This window comes from Typopeltis vanoorti, chromosome 21 (genome assembly GCF_054136105.1).
Source record: "Typopeltis vanoorti isolate ZY-2024b chromosome 21, IOZ_Tvanoo_1.0, whole genome shotgun sequence".
NCBI classification, from domain to species: domain Eukaryota; kingdom Metazoa; phylum Arthropoda; class Arachnida; order Uropygi; family Thelyphonidae; genus Typopeltis; species Typopeltis vanoorti.
The window spans coordinates 100,255,892-100,268,817 of NC_143569.1; the positions used below are offsets into that span (position 1 = coordinate 100,255,892).

The 12,926-nt window shown below is 36.6% G+C and overlaps 1 protein-coding gene across 4 annotated transcripts in view; it reads left to right on the forward strand.

The window, feature by feature from the left end:
• Positions 1 to 210: 210 nt before the first annotated feature.
• LOC150095144 (sorting nexin lst-4-like) overlaps positions 211 to 12,926 on the forward strand; it is a 189,471-nt gene continuing 176,755 nt past the window's right edge. Inside the window, exon 1 of one of the 4 annotated variants that reach the window (XM_090411144.1) lies at positions 211 to 525. The gene's annotated coding sequence lies outside the window, so the exon portion shown is untranslated. Of the gene's footprint in view, positions 526 to 646; positions 674 to 9,907; positions 10,043 to 12,926 lie in introns of those variants that run through there. The other 3 variants (XM_090411141.1, XM_090411143.1, XM_090411142.1) reach the window with 3 other exon arrangements.

The following is a 12,926-nucleotide window of genomic DNA, read 5'->3' on the forward strand; positions in this document are numbered from 1 at the left end:
ATTCGTAGAATGACAGCCTGTTATTTTGTAATATCTGATGTTTAACTTGTACGATAACAGGATTACGCAGTAGAGAGCGCTCATTACATTATCAAAATTTCATTCAAATATTCATTATCTCCAGTTTAGTTAAGGGCTTACTAGTGTTGCAGTTATTTAATGAGTACTTGGTAGCATTTTGCGCTGTCAAGAATCTGAATCATTTATTTTCCTTTTAAAATTTTATATGTTTACATGTTATCTTGAAGATATATAGTAATATCTATTACTGTCAATGAAGTTCTTTTTTACTTGCTAAGAACATTTTAACTACATGCAATAAAATTAATACAACATTCTTCTAGTTTTCGTACACGTATACAGCTAGAAGTATGTTATGTTGCAGTTCTCTGCGACATCTTGTGGTGAAAATTTGAAAATCTTTATGAAAGCAATCATACAATCAAGTTAATCTTCTCAAATTACTGGAAAAACTGAGGCAGTTAAATCCGTAGGTGTGGCCAGTGGACTGTGGCTGTGTCGATGGTAAGTCGTTTAGATTTTGCATAAAAAAAAGCGATAAGACTCACATCCTATTTTCTTGCTGCTTATCTCTATATAATACTGTGTTTTTAAATTTCTGCAGTTTGCTTGCTTAGAAATATGAGGAAAAGTGCACAATGCTTTAAATATGGTAAATATTTATATAAAAAAAAATTCCTCTCGAAATGTGTGTAATTTTAAAAAAAATAATATCCTATCCCACTGGATTTAAAAAGAACATCTAGCATAACTCACTTAACATATATATTTATAAATATAATAATTATTAAATGTATTAAATATTAGACTTTTGATTAAAATTTTGAAGTTGATTAAATATTAGAATATTATCTTAGATAAATATTAAATATTAGATGAATGAAATTTTATTATTTTTTTCATTTATTTTATTTTATTATTATTTTATTTTATTATTTTATTATTTGTTCGCTTGAATTCACTAATCCACATATGCTCATTGGACTCTTGACTCGAGTTAAAATGATACTCGCTCAATGCTGCAACCAATTTCTTTCATTAATAAGCTTGCGATGTCATTAGTCCAATTAGTATAGGGGTATTTCTCTAACGAAATGTAATTAAAAGCAGTTTATATATATATATATATATATATATATATATATATATATATATATATATATATATATATATATAAGCCTCACCCAAAGCAGAAAACCGAGACGGTAAAAAATATATATATAAAAAAAGATGACTACTAAGGAAAAGACATGATACTCTTGGTGGGTACGGGCAACTGAAAAATCTTCATAATAAAATCAGACTCAAGTGTTGTCTTGCAAAATTTACCTTAATTCATCAAAGTTGACAAGCTTGACAGCATTAGATAAAAGGAACTTCTCAAAATTTAGAAGGCATCATAATGGAGCATTTGGGCAAAAATATCGTAATTTTCAAATAAAAGTCGAACGAAACGAAAGAACATCTAGCATAAATCTAGCATAATCTAGCATCTAGCATAAAGGAAGTGAAAATAAATAAATCTAGATTTAGCACATTAAAGATGTGATAAGTGCAAATTATTATTTTCATTATATTGTGTAATACAAAATGCTTTTTATAAACACACCTAAGAAAAAAGTGAACTGAAATCAGTTATACAGATTAGTAATATAAAAAAAAATAATTAGGAAAAAAAAAAAAAAACAGATGCAAGAAATTTACCTTTAGTCGTGGATCTTTATGTGGCTATTGGTAAGAAGTCAGTATCTCCAAAATAACCAAAGATAAGGACAAATAAAAAAAAAAAAAAAATAGAAGATTTATATTTTATTTTATTTAAAATAAAACAAAACATAAATAGAGGTATTATTTAGAAATAAAGTAAATGAAAGTGAAAGAGAATGGAAAAATGTAAACAAAAATATAGTTTGAATCAAATTACCAACTAATTCTTCAACTCAAATGAACGTGTGCGGGTATGGACATTGAAGAAGAATGTTATTACCAGAGTGAATCAATCTTTCTTGTTAATACAGTGACAGCCGTGTTAAAGTGTGGATATGCTTTTTCTGATTTCGACCAGGATTCCTTGTGGAAGCGCCAGATGCTAAAATATGAGGAAATTCTGGCATTCTGGAATTTTGTAATCTTATGCTGTCACGATTATGTGAAAACGATCCGTTAAAAAGCAACCTGGTAATGTATCATACAATACCTGCATATTGGTGTAGCGACGTGGGTTGAGATAATGGAAATGTAATAAGACTGTTAGCAAAGAATCACAGTTAGAACCTTAGTAATACCTTTGGAAAGAGTCAAAGTATCTTGAAGTGAATCCAGTATGCCCAGTTTCACTTCAGGAATTGAATATACTTTTATTAGAGGAACTAATCACTAGCCTCATAACCCCTGTTGCTTCGACCAAGTCAAAAACCAAACTAATTTCGTGTTAATATAAAAAAAAACGAAGAAATTATGAAAGAATTAAACCAAGAATCAGAAATAGAAAAAATTAAAAAATATAAACATAAATGGATGGAGCTCTTCAAAGAATGAAAATAGAAAGATTACCAAAACAAACCTTAAAGTACAAGTCATTAGGAAAAAGAAAACCAGGAAAACCGTCCTCTTAAACGATTCAACGATGACTTCTAAGGTTGGAACAGGCCACGCTAGGCCTAAATCCTTGATATGCATGATGATGATAAAAAAAAAAAAAAGAAAAGAAAAGAACAATGCAACGTGAAACAGAACTCTTCTTTCGTTGCTTTATGCATCAGTGTTATTTGCATTTGTTTAATTTTGTCTTCGTCTTTTCCCCTTAAATATCCTGAGGAAGCTATCAGTCATATTACTGCAACGAAATATCCAGATTTATATTCTTAAAGTACTGACACTTTAAAAATATAAAGACGATACAGTCGCAATTATTATTCGATTTTATGTTCATCCTAATTATCCTCCCCATCCGCTCAAGAGAGGTTGAGACTATTATGAACAATAGCTTTCCGGTTCATTCTATCTGAAGCCAAATCATTTACATTTCTGTAGACTGCTTATACTCTTGATGTTTTCTATTAATTTCTTTTTAGGTATTCTGAGCGGTATCATTCCTTCAATTCTTACCTTTTGGAGAATTTCAGGACACCTTTTAGTAGGCATTCTATACACGTCCATATAAGTGTAACTGTTTTCTTTTATTTTTATTATCAAAATATGGCAACGCAATTCTCTGATTATACAGTATATTGCAATGTTAAAATTGTCCTTTCTGTTTGTAAGTGTGTAAGTGTGCTTTCACAAGTACTGGGGTACTCAGTCGAAAAAAATCACTTAATAATACAACATTCCCAATTGAAATACTATCTTGAAACCGCAGTACCCAGACATAATATCTATCATTTTTATGTGTTGATATTTTAATATTTTAATATTAAATATCCCGTTTCATAGAAAACTCGCCGATTTTATATATTTGCCAGAGAATTATGAATTCTGTTCACTCAAAAATTAATTTTTGGTCTTTGACAGAATTTATACCTGCTAGTATGTGAATGTGAAGTGGAGTAAAACAGAACTGCGTATAAAGTGCAGATGAAAGATATTATATTTTAATAGTATAAGTTTATTTCGGTATAGATAAGTTTGCGACAAAAGTATTACAAACAAAAATTGATAACGGTTTTATCAAAGGTAAACACAGTTCCCGAGAAGTAAATAAAAGATATATAACCCAAAGATATTTTAGAGAAATCGCGGATGTCGATTTTCGTAATCTTCTTGTTTCCGGAGACATTACAACAACAACAAAAAAAAAAAAAAAAAAAAAAAAAAACCGGAATTTCATAATGCTTCCAGAAAATCCGCAATTAATCTTCTTAAAAAATAAATGAATTGATGTTTTAATTTTTTTAAAAAAGATATTCAAAGGATACGCCATTAATTCTTTAATGTTGCGCGATAAATAAATAACAGGTATGTCTTTATTGTATAAAAATAAAATAAATTTGACAATTGACAATTGACATTTATGTCTTTAGGGGTGAAGCAAGATGCTTTTCATATTCCCCGCTATCTGTTGCGGTTACAGTGAGGGTAAAATTTATGAGCAGTTTGCTTGCCCTGAATGGGCATGGAAATTATGTATCGCTATAGGAGGTTAATATAGCTTTTGGTCTTCTATGTTTCAATATGTCGGTTGCCTCGTATGCTGAAGCTTGCTGAACCAAATCGTTGGGGTGTATGGACGTCTTTAGGAAGAACTTAGATGCTAAGGATTGTAGGAAAGAGAAAATATAGGGAATATTTGTATCTCTATGAAGTTGATTGTTTCTAACATACCATGGAGCGTTCAGAATCATTCTCAAGCACTTGTTCTGTACTCGTATTTTGATAATGTTAGTATTAGAGGTGTGGCTCCAGGCTGGAGAGGCATAGGTGATGATAGGACGAATCGTCATCTGGTATAGCTGCAATTTGATTCTGTTGCTGAGCTTGCTATTTCTATTAATTAGCGGACAGATCTGTGGATAGCTTTAGATGCCTTTGCGCACATAAACTTGAGGTGTTGGTTCAAAGATAACTTTTTTTTTTGTTGAGAATTACACCCAGGTATTTTTTTCCTGTCTGCCAGGGAATTTTAGTGTTGAATAGTAACACAGCCGGCAAAGGTTGGTCGATTGGTAGAGCCTCTGCTACTAATGGCTCAGCTAAGTAAGTTTGAGCGCGATTAGTAGTCGGAAGGGGACCAATCGTTCGATGCTGTTGGCGCACTCGCCTTCGATTAGTCTTTGGACTCCCTGGAGGTGTCAAATAATAATAATAATAATAATCTCCTGCAGCAGTTATTGGCCTTTTCGAGAAAAGAATGGGTGAGCTTTTTTGGGAGGTTGACTTCCAATCTCCATTTGGAGAACCAACCCTCCAGCTTTAGAAGATTTTCTTGAAGCTTTCTGGTAATGAAATGGGGTCGGAGAGATCTGGTTAGTATTGCTGCATCGTCCCCATACAGGGCCAAAATGGAAGACATCGGATTATGCGGGATGCCGACATCTATATAGAAAACAGCAATGGAGCTAGTAGGGATCCCTGCGGCACTCCAGCAAAGATATGGCACCAGGATGAGGTAGAACCATTGATTTTGACTTATATTGATCTATTCCGAAAATATGAATGGATTAGATGAGCCATTTTTAGTGAGATGCCGGCTGAGATAAATTTGTGTAGTAGTCCGAAATGCCAGATTTTGTCAAATGCTTTGGATAGGTCTAGGAAAACAGCTCCTGTGCACTGGCGCCAGTTATAGCTGGCGGTGATGTATTCCACAATTCTGTGGATTTGCTGGGTAGTACTATGGTGTTGCCCAAAACCAAACTGTTCTTTATGGAGGATGTTTAGGTCATTTACTGAGGTTTGGAGTCGTGAGAGGATGACCTTCTCTGCAACCTTACCCTGATTGGAGATGAGACTGATTGGACGATAATTTTGCGGTGGGTTCTTTGCTGGCTTATGTATAGGGATTACATCAGCCAGTTTCCAGGTGGAAGGAAAATAGCGAAGTCTTAAGATTGCATTTATTATAATGGTCAGGTGCACTACAGTTTGATCACCCTATTTGAGATGCCGTCTGGTCCAGGAGCTTTATTGTTCTTTAGTTTTTTAATAATATCATATAATTCAACAGGTGATGTGGGTGCAATATAGTCAGCACTGGTATCTGGGAGTTTTAATACGTGTCTGACCTGTCTGTGGATTTTGTATAAGTGATTGAAATCTAAGTTGTTATATGATGGTTTGTACTGCACCTCTAGATTCTTTACTATGGCTTCTGTCTTATCTACATCTGTGTGAATTAGGCCCTGGTTAGAGATTATGGGGGAGATCTGTTTTTATTTCTGATGTTTCTCAGAAATAAAAATCTCACCTCTGTCTCTCACCTATTGATCACTCTACCCCCAGATAGAGTGATCAATAGGTGAGATAGAGGCTAACTTTTTATCCCAAACTTGGTTTCTATGAGTTTTAAGTGCATCTATCACTGCCCCGTTCAATCTATTAAGAACTGTTTTGTCCTGAGGAGCGCGAGTGTTACGAAATCGCTTCCTAGCTCTGTTCTTCTCTCTGATCAGGTCCATTATATCCTCAGGCAAACGACCAGACTTGGGAACAGGTTTGTGGAAGGTTGCAACCGTTATAGCAGACTTAATCTGTTGGGTGAGGCTAGTCACTGCAGATTCCACATCTTCTTCTGTGCATATGTGAGGGACTGGTCCAATTTGATCCCCAGGTGCTTTAGACAATCTGTCCCATGATATGCATGAGTGAGAGGGAGGAGACAGGTATTCTTCTTCTCCCAGTTGTAGTCGAATCGGGTGTGATCCGATTACAGCTCGTTTAGTGTTTAAGGCTGTAGCGAATTTTAATGTTTTTCAGGATAGTTATATCCAGGATGTCAGCAGTGCCAAAAGTACTGAGATGAGTTGGTTCGGTAGGTACAGCCACGACAGCTTAGTTTGATCCTATGTAGTTGGAAAGGATGCAGCCATTCTTGTTGGTGGTTCTACTATTCCAGGCAGGGTGCAGTTTAAATCTCCAACAATAATGATAGGTACTCTAACTTCTAAATGGCATTTAGATTAGTGTGCAGCAGAGTTTTTAAGGGTGGATTGTAAGCTGAATGGATTTTTAATCTGCCGGCAGAGCTGGTGAAAACTTCCACGCCTGTAATTTCAAGGTCAGTGGTTGGTGGGCTGTTCACAGAATGGTGCTTAATGTATTTTTTAATGAAGATGACAGCGCCACCACCTCTGTAATTAGATCTGTCATTTCCTTACATAAGATAGCCCCATATTTTGGGACTGTCAGAGGGTCTATGGTGTGTTTCACTGATTTGTATAATATCAGGTTGGTATCTGCAAGTGAAATCTGGTAGCTCCGGAATTTTGTTCCTTAAGCCGTACGCATTCCATGCAATGATCTGAAGAGAGACAGGAATGAGTTTGTTTTTATTCATTTATGATTGCTGTGAGGATGGCCTGTAGGAATCTTTTAGTGGTGGTTGCTGAAGGGTTAGACAGGCTGAAATCTTATAGTATGTTAGCTAAAGAGGCTGTAATAACTGCTGTCAGATTAGTAGGTGCTATTGGCTGATTTTGTTCTGATATTGGTTTGTTCTGATATTTAGTATGGGCCACATCAGCATAACTTCTTGTTTGCCTTTGGCTTCCATTGTCTTTGAAGGTCACCGACTGTTGCTGCCGAGTCTTAGGCTGTGGAGCAGGAGCCTCAGGTGTTCTTTTACTAGAGGAAGAGGGCGGTTTAACTATCTCCATCTCTTTGTTTTTTGGGTGCTGAGTACATCCCTTGTAGTTTGCTGGATAAGGGCCACCACAGTTTTCACATTTAGCCGAGATGGTTTTTGGCTTGGTGCAGGTGCTAGTGGAGTGGTTCTTAGCACATTTCAGGCATTTATACTCTGCCTTGCAGAGTTTTTGAGCATGGCCAAACTTCTGGCATCTATGGCATTGGCCAATAGATGCCCTTTTACGGAGTGGCTCTGGGGTGATCCAGAGTCCACAAAATGTTAAATCATAGATGTTCTTATAGGCTTTGTGGATCTCCACCACGACCAGAGCCATAGCGGATTTGTCCGCTCTAGCCATTCTGCTGATCTTAATAGGTGGCAGATCCTGGTGGTGGAGGTCAGCCTCAATTTCATCTATAGTTATATGCTCTGTGACACCCCGCAGTACTACCTTCAGATTTTTACTCCGAACTAAGAGAAAAGGTGTGGTATTGAATATTGTTAGAGTCTAACACTTTAATCAGTTTCCTGTAATCAGTCACAGTAGCTGGCTGAATTTTTATATCATCATCAGTGTTCTTGGCTGAGAGAACTGTATCTATGAGTTTATCATGGTGGATCTTAAATGTGTCCATGTTTTCTTTTCCCCGAGGACTGTCGGTGGAATCCTCTCTTTCGTGGCGGTCGAGGGATTGGATCTGGGAGTATCCTCTTCCATACCAAAATCTATGGGAGGTTCTGTGTCACTGGTTTTGCTCTTTTTGCGCACACAAACTTCTTCAAAGTCTGGGGAAGACTGCAACTGAGTAATGAGCTTCTCACTTGTATCATCCGTGTTATCTTCTGTGACTGCAGAGGGCGGGAATGAGTCAAAAAAGCTTAACTTTCCCTGGCCAACTATCTGTCAGAAGTTTTCCTAATCTGAGGAATTGATTATAAATCTCCTCGAAAATGGTCTCGTTCAGAGGTTTTGCCATAGCAAATCCCATAGACCTAATCTGGTGTTTTCCAGCAGTACGATATATAGTTTAGTATGCCCTGTGATTAGGCTTAGAAGATGGTTTCCGACAGAACTAAAAATTGAAATTAATGTATTTACTCACCTGTAACTTACAAAAACTTTTCGTAATCAAAAAGCTTGATCAATACATGTGAACATAATACTCGACACGAAAGCATAAATCGCTAAAAAACATATCAATCAAATTCGCAATTCACCATCAATTATACACGAAACACTAACACGCAAGCCGCCATCTTGAAAAAACAGAATTCTTGAAAAAAAAAACTAGAATTCATAAAATAAAAAAAATCAGCTAACGCCTTTTATTCTCTTATAGGGAGTAGGTGAGGCCTTTATACCCTATCTAGCTTTTTTTGGAGACTGAGTGGGTAGTTCAATCTCCATCGGTAGCTAATCAGAGATAGCGACCCATGTCTATCACTAATTACAGCAGCTACCGATGAAGAGGCCGGAAAACAAGTGCTGCCATCTCTAGGTACCTAACCCTAACAAGATATGTTATTATCTGAAATAATGTGGATATGACGGTCGATTTTCTTGAGTTTACCGGTTAAAAAAACGGAGGTTTCGGGAGGAAAAACCTGCTTGCCCATGCCAGAGATCGACTAACTCGGGAATTGGTCGAAGAAAGGCTTAAAAAAAGTTCCTCTACTCGGCGACAAGACTTGAACTTAAGTCTGACTTCGAGCGACCAAGTCTTTATTGTTAAAATTATTATTAATGCCATAAAATATAAATGCTAGGTGTTTCAAAACCTATACCACATTAATGGTATATTAATGGTATAGAAGAGAAAGGGCTTATTAATATTTTTATTAAACACATGAAAATTGTAGTCGTTAAGAACACTACGAACAGTTGCCAGCAAAGGTTGGTCGATTTGTAGAGCCTCTGCTACTAATAGCTCACACAAAAAGTTAAGCAAGTTTGAGCACGGTTAGTAGTTGGAAGGGGTGTATCGTTCGATGCTGTTGGCACACTCTCCCTCGATGAGTCTTTGGTCTGTATGGATGTGTCACAAAAAAATAAAAAAAATAAGCTAACCCCTGTGTTATTTCCGTATATAGAGAGTAGGATGTGTCACATAATAATAATAATAATAATAATAATATGAAGGATGACTTCCAGTTAACAGAGATGGATGGTATGAAGGAGAATCTTTCATACCATCCATCTCTGTTTCTCTGTTAACTGGAAAATTCTCCACTTTGGAAAATTCCAAACGAAGAATTAGTTCATTTTCTAATATTATCTATCCTGATGATTGTAGGTCACCTCCAGTGTCTTTTACCAGAAGTCGAGCCTTCTAGTGCTAATTTAAGTACGCTATCTGATCTAGTTATCTGGCTCAGCCACCGGAGCTGTTTCGGACGTATCTTAGTGATGATTTTTTCTTGTGTTCTAGGAATGGAGTGGATTTTCCGTCTAACCTTGTCATTTGTTACGTGTGCCGTGTATGGTATCTTCAAAATTTTTTGTAGCACTTCATCCCGAAGGTCAGTAATCTTTTCTTATCTTCCTTTAGCAATGTTCAACTCTCACATCCGTATAGTAAGACAGAGTTAACATGGCTATCGATGAGATAGAGTCTTGTAGCTGTATTTTATTGTCTTTCCCAATCGACTGTAATTTCTGAAGGAAAACAGTTGCTTTAGCAAAGCTTACTTTAATGTCATGTTTAGAATGCCTATCTCCGTGTTGAACGTTCCCAAGTAAGTGAATTTTTCTACTTCTTCCAATTTTTTGCCATTTAACTAAACTTTTCATAGGTTATTGCCTGAAGACATCGTTTTTTATTTGTGAATGCTGATCTTTAATTCATAATCACTAAGTACTTTAGAGACTCTGTCTATCTCTCTATCGGCCGTGGTGGATGACATAGTGAGACCTAATTGCACTTCTTATCCATGGGATTCAATAGGTGTTATAGAATCGTATCCAGATTTTGCTGAACGTCTATAGACATCATGGACGGTTGGGGTGTTAATTCTTGTAAACTGATATTCAGATAAATTATAATACTAGAATAAACTCATGTAAAATATTATTTTTTTAGTATAATTTTCGCCTAAGTAACAAAGGTATGTTCAGTACACTTAAAAAGTTACTCGAACAATAACTGACATTTTTCCAAAAGGCGCCCCCTAAGTAGCCAATATAGGATAACTAAAAAAGGTCATTAAATTTCCTATATATATTAATAATATAATATTTTACATGAGTTTATTCCGGTATTATAATTTATTTGAATATGCCTACTCACGGTATTTCCTTATTGAAACAAGTAACTGATATTCATTCTCTGCTATTAGGTCAATGTCATCGCCAAATCTAAGATTATTGATTTTTTTTTAATTTTTTTTTTTTTACCACCAACTGTAATTCCAATACCACTGTTTTCCAAGGCTAAATTTATTATATATTCCAAATAAAGGTTAAACAGCAACAGTGAAAGTATGCAGCCTTGACACAAACGTCTTTCCATTTTGAAAGGCTTGGTGTAGTTGCAATTGATTTCTATTAACATTTCTGAGGAATGATAAAAAAAAAAAAATCAGCTAACATTGTTCCCGTATAGAATAGGCGAGGCCGTTTAGCCCTATCTAACTTTTGGAGACGGAGTGGGCAGTTCGATCTCCACTGATACCCAATCAGAGATAGCTGGTCCAAGGCTATCACTAATTAAGGGGCATGCAGTGAAGAGAGACGGCTCAACAAGTGTCTCCATCTCGTGGTCCCTAACCATAACACAATATTTTTAATGTCTGAAAACACTGTGGGTTCGACACCGATTTTCTTGAGTTTACGGGACGAAAAACCCGCTTGCCCGTGCCAGAGATCGACTAACTCAGGAACCTGTCAAGAAAAGTCAGAAAATGTTCCTCTAGTCGGCGACTAGATTCAAACGTCTTTCGTCGTGCGGTCAAGCGCCGCAGAGTGCAAACGTCTCTTCTACTGAGCTACACAGGCTTTCTGAGGAACGATAAAACGTTTTAAATTTTTTATATTGGACCCATATACGAGAGGTTGGCTGATCAACCTATAGTACTTTAGTACAGTATATGGGTAGTGGGTTGGGAAAGGAGAACCTTGTTGACATTCTATTTAAAAGCCTGTATATTGTATTCCTTGGAAAATACATCAGGGGAAGACTGTTCCACAGTACAACATTAACGGGGGTGAAGGACAAACTTGTTCTGTAGGTTTCAAGGTGTGAAAGGATGTTGGGAAGCAGAGCCAGCTCTATCGACGGTGCAAGACGTGCATTTGCACGGGGCGACAAGTTTTTTGGGGCGGCAAAGTTGGCATAAACTATACGAAAAATAAGGGAGAAGGGGAAGCAAAATATGCTACTGCACGGGGTGGCAAAATTCCCAGGGAGCGGCCCTGTTGGGTAGCAGGCTGTACATGTGTCAATGAGCTTAGTACAGACTGGGAATTATTAATGCTGTTTCAGATGAACATTTCCCATGGAAATATTTATAGAATACACAAATTGCAGAGACTAAACGTCTATGTCAGGGCTATCCAACCTTAGGTAATTCGAGGGCCGCATTAGAAAAAAAAATTATCCGAGGGCATCACAATGCATCTAGTAATTTGGTGAACAGCAGCGGCACAACCTCGAAAGCTGAACAAACGAACAACACTAAATGCGCACTAATCGCGCGCTCACATTCCCCGTGAGCGGCGCCCTGAGCATGCGCGTTGGAACAAAGCAGTGTAAGAACGCTTCTTTGACACAATTAATATTTGAAAAACACGTGGGTATATAGCGATGTAAAAACACCAAATAAAATTATCAACATCGAGATTATCGATTAGCGATAGAATTAAAATATCTAATAAGCATTCGATTCAAATTGTTATTTTATTTTTTCGCTCCTGAAAATCAAAACCCAAAGGCGGGCTGCACAAAATCGCACCGCAGGCCGCATGCGGTCCGCGGACAGTGCTGTGGAAAGCCCTGGTCTATGTGAAAGTGAGGGGATTGAGATTGAGTTGGTAACAGATGGGTCATTTATCAGTCTAATTGCTCTCCTCTGTATTGAGTCAAGCATTTTGAGGGAGCGCTTAGGAGCCCCACTCCAAATGTGAGAACAGTATTCGATAGCTGGGCGGATTTGTGATTTGTATAAGGTTAACAGCTGTTTAGAGGTGAAGTAACGTCTTGAGCGAAATTCCGAGGAGAGAAATCTCATGTTGTCTGGAATTTGAGTGCTATCAAAAATAATACTGGGGGGGGAAATGGTTCTTTTTTGTGGGAATTAAGAGTACTATTTTATTATCTCTTCCATACTGGTTTCAGTATTTTCCACAGGGCCTCATGACATACTGAATCGAAGTCCTTTATATCTATAAACTTGTGAGAGTATTTTATTATTTTAATACATTTTTCTCCAGTGAGATGTATTGTAAATAAATGATCTGTTGTACTCCTGCTTTCACGGAATCGTGCTTGGTTCTTTGAGAATATGCTGTCTATTTTCTTCTCAGTCCTAGAGGTAAGATGTTTGCAAAATTTTGCTTGGATGATTTATTAAACTAACAGTTCCATAATTACTACGTTTAGTGCTGTTCCCCTTTTCAGGAATA